Source organism: Peromyscus californicus, unplaced genomic scaffold, assembly GCF_007827085.1.
Source record: "Peromyscus californicus insignis strain IS unplaced genomic scaffold, ASM782708v3 Scaffold_10__1_contigs__length_136768540, whole genome shotgun sequence".
Classification (NCBI taxonomy): Eukaryota; Metazoa; Chordata; class Mammalia; order Rodentia; family Cricetidae; genus Peromyscus; species Peromyscus californicus.
Window position 1 is genome coordinate 108,146,051 of NW_026294391.1, and position 12,953 is coordinate 108,159,003.

Genomic DNA, 12,953 nt, shown 5'->3' on the forward strand with positions numbered 1-12,953 from the left:
AAGTAATAAAACATTATTTCATTAAGAATTTTATTTAATACAGAGCAGGTGAAAATCTAGCTGCTCTTTTAATTCACTTTATTTACATGCATGTTGTCCTCAAATAATTTCAATACAGGCACAATGTAGCTAGTATAACATATTATCATTAGCAAGGTTTCCAAGACAAGTAGCTTAAAATGTTAATGCTTTATTGAAACTTATATTCTATAAAGCTACTAATTTATTATTTTGAAGAAAAGGATCGACCCTAGGCTGTTGTATTTCTTGTTGAAATAGGTCATAGGCTTGGGGGGGCATATTATTATTATTCTTCTAAATGGACTTAACATTAAAACAACTCCTGATGACTTTTTCCTATTCCCATGGAATGATGTATCTCTCAGGCTTCATTAGAGAAGTTTCTTTTTGCAGCAGATGACTATTAATACAGTGACTAGCAACCAGTCGATGTACAGATATAAAGGACTGAGTAGTCTCAAAGCTCAGTCAGACATCTATATCACACCTCCTACAAAAGCTCAGAGCTCATAGCAGAAGATGGGATAGAAAGATTAACAGTGTTTTAGGAAGTCAATGACTATAACACAATAATATTTTCTTTATAAATGAAGGATTAGCATATATTAATTCACAAGAATCTGCTACTGAGACTTAATGCCCAAGACCTGAATAGGATCAATCCAACCAAAGTCCAAACATGGACTGGGAAGAGAATTATAAAATTTCATTTTTGTTTCTGAAAAACAGAGAAGTAATCATTACTAACTACTGTGAGATTCATCCTAACTAGTATGAAAGGCCTGGAAGAGATTAGCATCTACATGAAAGTAGGACACAAGTTTAATATAGATACAAATATGTTACCAATTAATGTAAATTGCAAAATTGTGGTATACTTAATATTGTATCTTCTATAGCAAATTATTGATTTAATACTGTGCTAGTTATTATTTGTAGTAGAGACAATACCTAACAAATATCTTACACATAGTATTACCTGATCAAATATATATGGATGAAGGCAAATAGAAGAAGAAAAGAACCCCTAAAGGAATGAAAATTTCCCCAGAAATTTCAAGCTGAGCTATGTCCCATGCTGAACAGCTTGGCCCAAGATCACAGCATCCAAAACCATGAGGTAGCCAAGAGAGATGGTGGATGTGCATCCCAAGTCTTAACGGTCCCTGGTGGCCACACCCCAGGGGCAGGTACCTCAAGGTCATAGGCAGGGGTGACAGCTACAGCTGCCTCACTACGGGTAGTGCTTCAGGGCATGGCTCAAACCCACTACATACTAGGATGAGAAAAAGGCATTAGCCAGAGGGGAAACTTGTCTCCTAGGAGATTTCAAACAGTTCTAACAACTTGTCAGACGACCTTGTAGTAAGATACTGAAGTTCAGGTAAGGATGGTCAATGGTGGGCTGGACCACATCTTGACCAAGAATGTTTAGTTATGTATATATCCTTGGCCCTGTATTTAAACTTTGATCTCACTTCAAGATCCTAAAGGTAGAGTTGAGGGGTTTGTTTGGTCTCTTTGTTCCACTTCTCTATGTGGATATGTTGAATAAATCAACTTTCCCTTTCTATTATTAAAAAAAAAATAAGAGTAAGAAAGAGTACATATAATGTTAAGCAACTTGAACATTTTATGAAATAAAACTATATTCAAATATGACTGTCACATTTAAGACTTCATTAAATAATCATAAATAAATGTGCTTGTTTGAGTAGTTTATCGGGATAAAAACGTGTCTATATCAGGATTTTATTGGGGTGACCAACTAGCTCCCAAATCATGACATGAAGATTAATTATTATTTTGGAATACTCATCCTAGCTTAGACTTGTTTTTGGACAGCTCTTTTAAGTTAAGTTATCCTACTTGTCTTTATCTACCTTGGGGCTCTTTGCCTTTATTTCTCTATGTCCTACTTTTTGTCTGTTGGTTGGAAGCTGCCTAGCTGGCTCCAGGCATCGCCCTTTCTTTCTCCCTCATTCTCTCTTCTTCTTCCTCTAGTTCTTTCCTCTCCATCCTCCTATTTATTCTCTCTGCTCACCAGCCCCATCTATTCTTTCTCTACCTAGCTATTGGCCATTCAGCTTTTTTTATTAGACCAATAAGGTGCTTTAGGCAGTCAAGGTGAAACAGCAACAGTTCTTTTCATAATTAAACAAATGCAGCAGAAACAAATGTAACACACCTTTACACAGTTAAAGTAATATTTCACAGTGTAAACAAATGTAATTCATCTTTACATTGTTAAATATTCCACAACAGATATGCCTTTAGTCCAAACTATAAGAGGACAGTGGTTCACATTTGGTTATGATATATTATGACATTGCCAGTAATATCATTATTATTCATTAATTCTTCATTCATTAAACTTCTAGTCTTTGTGAAAACTGTATGAGGCAGACCAAAACAAAATTCTAGAGGCTGAGACATTTAAAGATGATTATTAATATCCATATATAGTCTATAAACATTCATGCCAAAATATCAAATGCATTTGTCAAATATGCAATCATAAATACCAGGAAATTGAGCTATGTTGGATAGAACCAAACTTATTTGTGTTTACCTGTGATGCATATGTTTAGGTGCAGTCACTAATCTGTGTTGCAGCACTTGTAATTCTCTTCTGACAATTTAGTTTGCAGTGATATTACAAGATACTAGCATTTAGGAGACCAAAAATAAGGGAAAGATCAAAGAAAAGTCAATGCTCTTCAAATAATCTGCACGGGTGCTATAGGGATCCTAGTAGCCTATGAATAAAACTCTTGTAATTATAATGCTTAACTAGAATAAACAATCTAACTCTAGAGATAACTCACTTTGTGATCTTATATGAATCTATTATTTCTATGTTTTTCTTTCAGTGCTTTTAAAATATGACTACTGCTCAAAGTGCATTGCTTTTATCATTACACACAGCATTTATCTCTAAAACCACTTAACTTTACTCTTACACTGCAATAAAAGAAATTAAATTCAGAGTAATGTTCGAAAATACATTATTATATGGAAAAATAGTAAAATAAGAAAACAAATTTGTATGCTCACATCCTAATTAATAGTAATAACATACTATTTCAACTTGAAAACATCTTAGCATTAATCTAACATTCTCACTTGTAAAATAAGAAAGTTGAACCTGGTTGTCTGTACAATTTTTTCTAGTTCTAACATCATAATTGATTTCTCTATTTTCACTAGATACTGAGTAAGTAAAAGGATTTGTATATTAATTTGAAAACTTATTTACTATTTACTGTGTTACAGTACAAAGAACAAAACCTAATTATTATCAATTTAATTTCTACAAGGAAAGTTATGAACCAAAAATTGTAGAGGCTTATGACCATGATGATATGTGGGTAGGATGTACACAAGGTCAACAGTTCAACCTCACATTGAGTGAGAGTAGTCCATGTACCAGTACCAGAAACACCTGAATTCCACTAGTGTCATGTCATGATTCAGGATTTTAAATTCTGGAAATTGTTGATGGTTTTTTAATTCAGCTGTCCATTCTTCTTGGCTGTGTATATATGGCTTCATCTCAGCATCCCATTCTTCTCCATATCCCTTCATCAAATGCCAGTCTACTATTGAGAGTTGTGAGCTTAGTTACTCTTCAGGAATAACTGTTTCAGCTGCTGTTCCATTGCACATCAGAGGCCATCGGCCCACTGCCTGTTCAGCTGCCTTCGAAGAAAAGGGCACTGTACCTTTTTCGAATTGCGAAGGCCACTTCAGGGATGGTGCCATATTGTCCTGGCCTCTGAAGATGCCTTTTGATAAAGCCATAACCACACTTGTTTTGGCAAGAATCAGTAATCCTTTGTTTCATGTCCTGTCTGTTCATTTTGTCCTGTTGATTCGAGGATACTTTGTTGTCCAGTGGCTAACTTTTGCCACAATGAAAGCTAACTCCATATACAGTTTCTTCAAAAAATCGTAAATATTATCTATATTTAACAAACTTGAATTTTGTTTAGTATTATATTTTTAGAAATTAGATACAAATAAGGCTAAAATGAAGTTTGCATTCAATAAATAAATCTGATGTTTAGCATTTTAACATGGTAACAGATAATTATTAGCACTATACTATTGGGCTACTGGATCATGATCCACACTTACAATGTCATGTAATTGTGCTGAATTTTATGGTCAACACTAAATATCTTGGTCATTTCTCAGGCAGGGATAGAGAAAATAATTTTCATATCTCTTTCACCAAACCTTTATACAATGTATTATTACTAAGTGTTTGAAAATATCAAAAGCAAACATGAATGCACACAAAGTTTGAATCATGTTATTGGCGGTCCATATACACCTTTTACTGTATGAATAAATGTTTAGTAATATTGTCACTTTCAAAACAGCATTCTCACTTGAAATACATTTTGAAGGATGTATTTTCAGTTCACTTTTTCCTAGTACCTTTCTTTTTTTTTTTTTTTTTCGGTTTTTAGAGACAGGGTTTCTATGTGTAGCTTTGCGCCTTTCCTGGGACTCACTTGGTAGTCCAGGCTGGCCTCAAACTCACAGAGATCCGCCTGGCTCTGCCTCCCGAGTGCTGGGATTAAAGGCGTGCGCCACCACCGCCTGGCCCTAGTACCTTTCTAATAACTCAATTTTCTTCTTTTAAAAGCATCAGGAATACATTTTTTGTCTTTTGAAATCTAATAATAAAAACCACTCCCTTATTAAAGAGCTTTTCTATTCTTTGCTATTGATCCTACGGCTTATATATGTTACATTATTGGCATCCCTTTTTTGATACAGTCTCTAACTCTAAAGCCCAGGCTTGTTGATGGAGTTTTCTTGAGTAGACAGTGCTTTGGAATAACCAATCAGAGTCTTAATATTAATTACAAATGTTTGGCTGATAGCTCAGGCTTATTACTAAGTAGCTCTTACAACTTAAATTAACCCATTTCTATTAATCTACATTCTGCCATTGTGACTCATGGCTTTACCTGTCCACCAGCATATCCTACTCCTTTTGCAGCTCCTAACAGCTCCTCTTACTGCCCTTCTTCATCTCAGCATGCTTGGTTTGATTGTTCTGCCTACACTTCTTGCCTGATCACTGGCCAATCAGCTTTTTCTAAAAAATGAAAGCAACACATTTTCACAGTGTACAGGATAATTCCAAAGAACAGGCTGGCATGGAATTCAATATGTAGATGAAGCTCATGCCTTGATAGTGCTAGGATTATAAGTAGAAACCACTGTTTGGGGCTCACAGTCACTTTAATACAAATAAAATAAATATAATTTCCAATCTATAAACTATATATTCATCTATACTGAGCATTATTTTCCATGTAATTAATTTGAATTAGTTAACCAGCAAAGCATCATGTGATTTTTCTCAGTGAATTTGTTTTCCACTCTACATAAGAGGTTCAAAGTCTAACATTAGTTAAAGATCATTATAATAGCAAAGGTTTTGCTCATTTTCCTGGGCTTCATGCAAACTGTCTGACATGTAAGAGACCTGTAACCTCAAATTCCACAATGAATGTATATCCTTCAGGTCAAAATCCTCACTTTAAGTGTTAGGGCAGGCACTAACACACAGTAGTCAGGGAATTTAAAGATGTTAAGCACTGAACTATCATGTCAGAGGGCTCCTATTTGGTTCACTAATTCAGAAGAATATGTTAGTGAAAAAAGAAAATAATTAGTACATTTAATGCACCACAAAAAACACTGAAGAAAGGAAAAATGTGCACACACACACACACACACACACACACACACACACACACACACACACGAAAACTGACAACAAGAGTTAAAAATAGAAAAGAGCAGTTATACAGAATCATTTGCAGTTTTATCTAGGTCAATTATACATAACATGAGCAAATGAGATCATATCTGAAAGATGTCAAATTAAGAGATTTTTTTTTGTAAAATAGAAATAGTGATTGGTAGCAGGCTGTTGTTTGGGCCACCAACCTGCTCCCAAATCGTGACACTGAGACTTAATATTAGTTACAAATGGTCAGCCTTAGCTTATTCTTGTCCCACTACCTCTTATAACATAACTTAACCTGTTTCTCTTCGTGTACATTTTGCCTTGGTACATTTTACCTTTCTTTCATTCTGTATATCCTACTCTGTGTCTGGCTGGACGCCCTGGGCATCACTTTCTTCTTTCTCCCTTGTGCTCTCTCCTCTCCTCTTCTCTCCCAGAGCCTAGATTCCTCTTCCCAATTGATCTCTTTGCCTGCCAGGCCCGCCTTTCCATCCTCTGCCTAGCTATTGGGCATAGAACTTTTTAATAGACTAATTAAGTGCCTTAGGCAGGCAAAGTAAAACAGCAACACATCTTTACATAATTAAACAAATGGAGCATAAACAAATGTAACACATCTTCGCCTAGTTAAACAAATGCAACATAAACAAATGGAACACATCTGTACATAGTTAAAGCAATATTCTGCAAAATAAAGTTATCCCTTATGATTATTTTGTTTAAAAACTTGCAACCTGTATTTTATATCTAGGGATATATTGGATTGAAGCTATTAACTGCTTCATAGATAAAATAATTGCAAATTATCAGTTTGTGAATAAAAACATAGTAATATTGATACAAACTTGATAAACTATATACAATATTTAATTTATGTGTTTATTAATAATATTTTCAAGGAAGCTAAATAAACAAGTAGTGCTCATTGCTTCTCAATTCAGTGCAAGAGCAGTGTAGATTTAGATATAAAAGATTGTGCTATATTCATTTTTAAAGTTTTTTCTATTTTTTTTCCATGACAGTGGGAGAAAGGATATCTTTATTTTGCTGTTCTTTGAAAATTATTTAAAGGCTACTGCAGAACAAAATATTTTAGGAAAAACAACAAGCATTACTCTCAATATATGTAATTTTGAGATCACACTTGACTCATTTATGAAGAAAAAATGTTTCTTCACTTGAATATCCATAAAACCATGTTTTCTTAACTAAATATAAATATTCTTCATACATTGCTTTCATCTTAAACCCATTTTTAGCAAGGCTGAAGTGAAAGGAACAACATGTGCTCATCTATTTCTGTAAATAATCTATTACAGAAAAAAATTGATTTCAAAGCATGTTGATATAGTTCTAAAGCAAAATCATAACTTGTCTTAACTCTGTAGGTCCACATGGACATTCTGGTTTAAGTTGAGATGCATAGCAAAATTAAGTGATAAAATTGTGGTAGAGCTGGGGATGTAGCTCAATGGTGTAGAAATAGTCTAACATATGTAAGGCCCTGGGTTCCAGCTCAAGTACCACAGAATGAAAAAATACACATTCTATAATGGACCATATTTCAAAATGTTTACTATGAATGATTCCATAGGATGTCATATTAATGAGAACCTGACCTCTACTTAGCAATTAGTAGTAGCAATAATTAAAACACCCTCATAACGTTCTTTTAAATGTTATTTCCATCCTGTCTTCATATTGAATCGTGCATCAATGATTCTCTACATGGCTATTTCTAAATATGAATATTTCAGAAATAATTTACAAAAGGTATTTGAGGAAATTTCAGAGATTTAAGGTCTTTGGCTTACTCTTTCTTTCCAACAATTGTCAAGTTGTCTTCCTTCAAAACATAAATACATGGTATTTGGATTATTATCCTGAATGTAATTGAATGTTGGCCAGATAGATTGTAAATCAAAATTTTCCAAATTATAGGAAGGATGTTACTGACAGATGGGAGGTAGATGCTAAAATTAGCAGTACACTTACCAACATTAAGAATTGGAATCATAAGCAATAGCCTTGAAGGACATATATGGTTATCATCTACTGTGTTTAAAACAACAGCAGCAACAAACTACTGTGAACTTCAAAGATAAATACTATTAACATAATCATGATAACAATATCCTTTTTATAGCTGGTTATAATGGAGCACATACATACAGTCATTATCCAGGAGGACAAGTTTTATTGGACCACAAATTCAAAGCTACATAAAATGATTTTGTCCCAAAATAAATAAATGAGTAAACAAGTAAGAAAAACTCTAAAACCCAAGTAAAATGAATTATCTGTAACCATCAGGGAATCTTAATAGCTTTTAATAATTATAATTTATAAAATGTTGTAATTGAAATGGTCAGAGAGATGACTCAGCCTTTTTAGTCATACTATCTTTAAATGAAAATCATTTTTATGTAAAATTAACCAGAATAAAAAGAAATATGGCATGTCTCCTATTACAAATAAATAATTGTGCTTGTATAATATATGGATATGTATGTACATACGTGAATGTATAAATTTATGAGATTAAAGGAGAAAGGACAGAGGGAGATTAGGAAAAATAAAGGGACTTATGGAAGAGAGAAGAGAAGGTAATATAGAACAATAAGCGAAAATAATGTATGAGATAGGCAAAGACACTCTCTTGGGGCAGCAATGACTTCATGGAACACAACACAGAAAAGCGAGATTGCAGAGTTTTGGGGTTTTTTTTATTTTTTTATTTTTTTATTTATTTTTTATTTATTTATTTTGCAATACAATTCAGTTCTACATATCAGCCACGGATTCCCTTGTTCTCCCCCCTCCCGTCCCCCTCACCTTCCCCCCAAGCCCCCCCCCCCATTCCCATCTCCTCCAGGGCAAAGCCTTCCCCACAGACTGAGGTCAACCTGGTAGACTCAGTCCAGGTAGGTCTAGTCCCCTCCTCCCAGGCCGAGCCAAACAATCCTGCATAGGCCCCAGGTTTCAAACAGCCAACTCATGCAATGAGCACAGGACCCGGTCCCACTGCCTGGATGCCTCCCAAACAGATCAAGCCAATCAACTGTCTCACCCATTCGGAGGGCCTGATCCAGTGGGGACCCCTCAGCCATTGGTTCATAGTTCATGTGTTTCCATTCATTTGGTTATTTATCCCTGTGCTTTATCCAACCTTGGTCTCAACAATTCTCGCTCAAATAAACCCTCCTCATTCTCGCTAATTGGACTCCCAGAGATCCACCCAGGGCCTAGTCATGGATCTCTGCATCCAGATCCCTCAGTAGTTGGATGAGGTTTCTAGCACAACAATTAGGGTGTTTGGCCATCCCATCACCAGACTAGGTCAGTTCGGGCTGTCTCTCGACCATTGCCAGCAGTCTGTTGTGTGGGTATCTTTGTGGATTTCTGTGGGCCTCTCTAGCACTTTGCTTCTTCCTATTCTCATGTGGTCTTCATTTACCATGGTCTCCTATTCCTTGTTCTCCCTCTCTGTTGTTGATCCAGCTGGGATCTCCCGCTCCCCCAAGCTCTCTTTCCCTTGGCCCTCGCCTTTCACTACCCCCACTCATGTCCAGGCTGTTCATGTAGATCTCATTCCATTTCTCTGTCGTTGGGCGATTCGTTTGTCTTTCTTGGGGTCCTGTTTTCCAGGTAGCCTCCCTGGTGATGTGAGTAGCAGACAAGTCATCCTTGTTTCATGTCTAGTATCCTGCTATGAGTGAGTACATACCATGTTTGTCTTTCTGAGTCTGGGTTACCTCACTCAGGATGATTTTTTCTAGATCCATCCATTTGTCTACAAACCTAATGATGTCATTGTTTTTCTCTGCTGAGTAGTATTCCATTGTGTATATGTACCACATTTTGTTTATCCATTCTTCAGTTGAAGGGCATCTAGGTTGTTTCCATGTTCTGGCTATTACAAACAATGCTGATATGAACATAGCTGAACAAGTGCTCTTATGGTGTGGTTGAGCATTCCTTGGGTATATGCCCAAGAGTGGTATAGCTGGATCTTGGGGGAGATTGATTCCCAATTTTCTAAGAAAGAGCCATATTGATTTCCAAAGTGGTTGTACAAGCTTGCATTCCCACCAGCAGTGGAGGAGAGTTCCCCTAGCTCCACATCCTCTCCAGCATAAGGTGTCTTCAGTGTTTTTGATCTTAGCCATTCTGACAGGCATAAGGTGGTATCTCAGAGTTGTTTTGATTTGCATTTCCCTGATGATTAGGGATGTTGAGCAATTCCTTAAATGTCTTTCAGCCATTTGAGTTTCCTCTGTTGAGAATTCTCTGTTTAGTTCTATAGCCCATTTCTTAATTGGACTGTTGGGCATTTTGATGTCTAATTTCTTGAGTTCCTTATATATTCTGCATATCAGTCCTCTGTCAGATGTGGGGTTGGTGAAGATCTTTTCCCATTCTGTAGGCTGTCGCTTTGCCTTGTTGACCGTATCCTTTGCTCTACAAAAGCTTCTCAGTTTCAAGAGGTCCCATTGATTGATTGTTTCTCTCAGAGTCTGTGCTACTGGTGTTCTATTTAGGAAGTGGTCTCCTATGCCAATGCGTTCAAGACTACTTCCTACTTTCTCTTCTAGCAGGTTCAGAGTAGCTGGATTTATGTTGAGGTCCTTGATCCACTTGGACTTAAGTTTTGTGCATGGTGATAGATATGGATCTATTTGCAGCCTTCTACATGTTGATATCCAGTTTTGCCAGCACCATTTGTTGAAAATGCTTTCTTTTTTCCATTGTGCACTTTTGGCTTCTTTGTCAAAAATTATATGTTCATAGGTGTGCGGATTAATGTCAGGGTCTTCAATTCAATTTCATTGGTCCACATGTCGGTTTTTATGCCAGTTCCAAGCTGTTTTTATTACTGTAGCTCTATAGTAGAGCTTGAAGTCAGGGATCGTGTTGCCTCCAGAAGTTGTGTTATTGTACAGGATTCCTTTGGCTATCCTGGGGTTTTTGTTTTTCCATATGAAGTTGAGTATTATTCTTTCCAGGTCTGTGAAGAATTGTGCTGGTATTTTGATGGGGATTGCATTGAATCTGTAGATTGCTTTTGGTAAGATTGCCATTTTTACTATGTTAGTCCTGCCTTTCCATGAGCATGGGAGATCTTTCCATTTTCTGACATCTTCTTCAATTTCTTTTTTCAGGGACTTAAAGTTCTTGTCATGTAGGTCCTTCACTTGCTTGGTTAGTGTTACCCCAAGGTATTTTATGTCATTTGTGGCTATAGTAAATGGTGATGTATCTCTGATTTCCTTCTCCGCTTCTTTGTCCATTGTATATAGGAGGGCTATTGATTTTTTTGAGTTGATCTTGTATCCGAGATTGCAGAGTTTTGTAACTGTCAGTGAAAGAATTTGTAGAAGAAAAATATTGTAATGTTTCATTTTCATGAAATTAAAATGTTGAAACACATATTTCTGGCCTTCTCATTGCTCTACCATTTTTCTATTCTCCACAGTATCCAAAAAATGACTATAGAAAAAACAACACTACTTGTTAATCCTAATAATACATTTGTAAACTCATGAATAGAAAATTTACGTACATTTTGTATTAATCTCATTTAGAGATTAGAAAAATATCTCGTAGACCAATTTTAAATGCTGTAATATTTTTATCTCTATCTTTCTCTCTCTCTCCTTTCCTCCCTTTCTCTTTCCATTCCTCTCTTCCTGTTTCTTTAATTTTTAAGATGATGTCAAAATTGTAATTGTATGTAGATGTGACAAGCAGTCACTAGAAGTTTTAATATCATTTATGAGTATGTAATAAGAAAATAATATCTTAATGAATTTCAAATAATGTTTTGTTGATGTACTTACTAATTTATACTCAGGTGGTAATGCATAAAATGCTGTATTTTGAAGAGCAGAGAGTGTAAATTGTGATTCTGACTTTCTAATATAGAACTTCAATTAGGCAAACTTCTGATTATCAAAATCTCGGCCAAATCTGTAGAATCATGATTTTTTTTATTTGTCTGTACTACTAGGCTATGTATGCAGAGTATAGCCATGCTGATTGGGTAAAATGGCAGTTGTAGATTCTCCCCCAAGATCCAAGTCTTCACCATCCCCAGGTCGTTATCGAGATTCCTAGTATCAGGTATGATTTTCCTCTTGTTGAGCCCAATTAAGCCCAATTAGAGAGCTGTTTGTTACCACAAAGATATTCCTGGCATTCTGAACCCTTATGTACATGTTTTCAAGGTTGTTGTGGTCCATACATTTCACAGCTGGATAGGAATCTTGGTTGCATTCTCTCTTTTGGAAACTTTCTTGGCACCTTTGGTCCCATGAAAGATATTTCTCAGGGAAAAATATTTTGGAACAATTTCAGCTCAGGAACCTCTGGACCCTGTGTCTTAAGTCTTGTATATATTTTCAAAAGTAAAGAACAAGTAAGTCATATTGTATATCAGTTTCTTAGACCATTAATTCAAAATCCCTTTTCTGCAAGTGAAGAAAATATGGATCAAAAAAGGAGGAGGTCTTGCCAATAAAATTTGGATTTTTAAATGGTAAAGAACATTGAAATATTATTAAAATAATAGGAAATTTTAAAAAACTTGTTTCATTATTGACTATGGTATCAATTAGATCCTTTATACTCTTATTTCTATATAACACTAGAAAATATAAATTTTACAACTTTTTAGATATACCTTAATTTTTTTGCTTCTGGTGTACTGCTGCTAACTGTATATATCTTTTGGTAAATAAATTTAAGTACTATTTTGATATCCAATATGTCTGAAATTTTTAACAAGGTATAGTTAAAATGAAGACCCTTTTGTAATTACCTAGTCTTTTTTGTTGGAAAACTTACAATGTTTGAAATAGAATGAAAAATTTATCTATACTCTAATTTGGAGAGATGGCTCAGCCTAAAGGAGGTAAATTAGGTATCATTAAAATATATTTTTATTATTTATCACATTATTCTGTAGGTAAGACAATATAGTATATCCAAACTTAAGTAATAACTGAAGACCTTATGGAGAGATCACACACTTAATGTCTTTTATTCTATACTTTATTATGTCAAGTATGTATTATACCTTTAATTATTCAATAATATTTTATGTACTCGTCTACCTTAGAACTATGTGGTGAATCCTACCTGGAATTCTGAACTT